The 2,500-nt window shown below is 51.9% G+C and overlaps 2 non-coding genes across 2 annotated transcripts in view; both read right to left on the bottom strand.

Annotated features, from left to right (window-relative positions):
- LOC131854262 (large subunit ribosomal RNA) overlaps nt 1–204 on the bottom strand; it is a 4,145-nt gene extending 3,941 nt beyond the window's left edge. Inside the window, exon 1 of the ribosomal RNA XR_009358034.1 lies at nt 1–204. This exon is cut by the window's left edge and continues 3,941 nt beyond it. This is a non-coding gene — a ribosomal RNA (large subunit ribosomal RNA).
- Nucleotides 205–784: 580 nt separating this feature from the next.
- Nucleotides 785–941, bottom strand: LOC131854255 (5.8S ribosomal RNA). Its single transcript, XR_009358027.1, has one exon. It is a non-coding gene; the product is annotated as a 5.8S ribosomal RNA (ribosomal RNA).
- Nucleotides 942–2,500: the final 1,559 nt, after the last annotated feature.

The raw sequence follows: 2,500 nt of genomic DNA, 5'->3' as shown, positions 1-2,500 counted from the left end.
AGACGAACTTGGACAGGAGAGATCGCGACGAGAAAGCGGAACCTCCCGAACACCACATCTCCCGCCGCCTGAACAACGGCGGGATTCAGTGCTGGGCTTCTTTCCTGTTCGCTCGCCGCTACTAAGGAAATCCTGGTTAGTTTCTTTTCCTCCGCTTACTAATATGCTTAAATTCGGCGGGTGATCCTCCCTGATCTGAGGCCAACGATAAAAAAATGAGGCAGACGCGATATCCGTCAGCGATACGACGTCGCAACCGAACAAACCCCGAACCGAAGCCGGAGCAGTACGACGACGGCGTCGATGCGCTCTTCGGACGTCGAGTCCGCCTACTGATTGGTCGTTGCACGCAAGTGAGTTTGCATTCGCTGGCGTCTCACGCTAAAACGGACGACACAAGATAAACACGGCTACACGCATCGCAACCCCCTCTGGTATTGTAACACACCGAAGAGTCGCGAACGAGCGTGAAGTATATACCTACTCGCGTAGGTATACACACTCACGTACGCCGCTACCTTTGTGCGTCCGCGCACGCGTACACGCGCGCACGCCTTTTTTAAGGGCGGCGCGCGAGCACACAGCGCGTTCGACACGAATGCATACACGCAATACAACAACCGTACTATATTTGAACGGACAACGCCGACGAGCACCCACCGCAGACGCGGGCGCGCCCGTTGACGCAGAACCGTCATGTGCGCCGCCGCGCGACACACACACGAGTGTTAATCGTGTGCGCGCGCGCGCGCTCGCGCAATGTGGCATTGTTGTTTTATACAGCCGGCCCTCAGACAGGAGTGGTCCTGGATGTGTCTCCACGGACCGCAATGTGCGTTCGAAATGTCGATGTTCAAATGTGTCCTGCAGTTCACACTATGACGCGCAGTTAACTGCGTTCTTCATCGACCCGCGAGCCAAGTGATCCACCGTCCAGGGTAATAGTTTTAAATTACCGCTGTTTGCGTAATCTAGTGTTACATTAAATTGACTTGTGAGTGTGTATTTTATATACACGTGTGTTTGTATGTATAAAAATAAAATGATATCATCCCACCGCGTTGCAAGGGACTTGTGTTTGATTGTTAACGAACGCGTGCATGCAGACACTCGGGGACGCGGATTTTTGTTTTGTGTACCCTTCTGCGTGTCGTGCGCATGACGCGACGCGAGAACACATAACGACGGACGAGCGCGACGAACAACACCGAATCATCGGCTATTCAACGCACAGCGTCCGTTCGACTCTGTGTCCTCTAGTGGTGTGTGGATTATTGTTTACGTTATAACACGCGCGTCGCGAGCCAGTCGCGTCTTGCGTTTACACGTTAATGATCCTTCCGCAGGTTCCCCTACGGAAACCTTGTTACGACTTTTACTTCCTCTAAATGATCAAGTTTGGTCAACTTCCCAGCAACGCCGACGGCCGTGAAGCCACCGCGTGTCGGTCCGAAGACCTCACTAAATCATTCAATCGGTAGTAGCGACGGGCGGTGTGTACAAAGGGCAGGGACGTAATCAACGCGAGCTTATGACTCGCGCTTACTAGGAATTCCTCGTTTATGGGGGATAATTGCAAACCCCAATCCCCAGCACGAAGGAGTTTCAGCGGGTTGCCCGGGCCTCTAGGCCAGGGAGAACATGCTGATTCCTTCAGTGTAGCGCGCGTGCGGCCCAGGACATCTAAGGGCATCACAGACCTGTTATTGCTCAATCTCGTGCGGCTCGAAGCCGCCGGTCCCTCTAAGAAGAATTTTAATACGTCGCCAGTGAGTTGCGTGACGGAGCCACGCACACCTAAATGACGACGCCTATTTAGCAGGCTAGAGTCTCGTTCGTTACCGGAATTAACCAGACAAATCGCTCCACCAACTAAGAACGGCCATGCACCACCACCCACCGAATCAAGAAAGAGCTGTTAATCTGTCAATCCTTCCGGTGTCCGGGCCTGGTGAGATTTCCCGTGTTGAGTCAAATTAAGCCGCAGGCTCCACTCCTGGTGGTGCCCTTCCGTCAATTCCTTTAAGTTTCAGCTTTGCAACCATACTCCCCCCGGAGTCCAAAATCTTTGGTTTCCCGGAAGCTGCCCGCCGAGCCATTGTAGTAACGTCGGCGGATCGCTAGATGACATATTTACGGTTAGAACTAGGGCGGTATCTAATCGCCTTCGAACCTCTAACTTTCGTTCTTGATTGATGAAAACACCTTTGGCAAATGCTTTCGCTGATGTTCGTCTTGCGACGATCCAAGAATTTCACCTCTAACGTCGCAATACGAATGCCCCCAGTTATCCCTATTAATCATTACCTCGGAGTTCTGAAAACCAACAAAATAGAACCGAGATCATATTCTATTATTCCATGCACGAAATATTCAAGCAGCATTTTGAGCCCGCTTTGAGCACTCTAATTTGTTCAAAGTAAAATTGTCGGCCCACCTCGACACTCACCGAAGAGCACCGCGATAGGATTTTGATATTGAACCGGCGTGTTACCGCCGG

This window comes from Achroia grisella, unplaced genomic scaffold (assembly GCF_030625045.1).
Source record: "Achroia grisella isolate CSIRO2021 unplaced genomic scaffold, CSIRO_AGI_Agris_v1 utg971, whole genome shotgun sequence".
NCBI classification, from domain to species: Eukaryota; Metazoa; Arthropoda; class Insecta; order Lepidoptera; family Pyralidae; genus Achroia; species Achroia grisella.
The sequence above is the reverse complement of the archived record's forward strand: the minus strand, read 5'-3'. Positions and strand labels throughout refer to the sequence as shown.